The following is a 602-nucleotide window of genomic DNA, read 5'->3' as shown; positions in this document are numbered from 1 at the left end:
GTTATGGCAGGTGTCTGTAGTCCCAGCTACTCGGGAGGCTGAGGCAAGAGAATTGCCTAAGCCCAGGAGTTGGAGGTTGCTATGAGCTGTGTGATACCACAGCACACTCTACAGAAGGTGACAAAGTGAGACTCTGTTTCTACAAAAAAACAAAAACAAAAACAAAAAAAAAAAACACCTCAGCTATCAGGCTTGGCACCTGTGTCTCAAGCAGCTAAGGCACCAGCCACATATACCTGAGCTGGTGGGTTCAAATCCAGCCCTGGACCGCCAGAAACTGACAGCTGCCACCAAAAAATAGCCAGGCATTGTGGTGGGCACCTGTAGTCCCAGCTACTTAGAAGGCCGAGGCAGGAGAATCGCTTGAGCCTAGGAGTTGGAGGTTGCTGTGAGCTGTGATGCCGCAGCACTCTACCCAGGGTGACAGCTTGAGGCTCTGTCTCAAGGGAAAAAAAAAAAAAAAAAACCCAGCTATCTCAATCTAAATGGGAAAAGTCATTTTACCCTCGTTTCTTCCAAGAGTTAGCAGAAGACTAAAAAGAAAATGATATAAAATGATCAACATATTTCTACACAGCCTTTTTCTTTTGTTTTTTTTTTTT

This window comes from Otolemur garnettii, unplaced genomic scaffold, assembly GCF_000181295.1.
Source record: "Otolemur garnettii isolate 467f Iridium unplaced genomic scaffold, OtoGar3 scaffold00026, whole genome shotgun sequence".
NCBI lineage: Eukaryota > Metazoa > Chordata > Mammalia > Primates > Galagidae > Otolemur > Otolemur garnettii.
Note: the sequence above shows the minus strand (reverse complement) of the source record.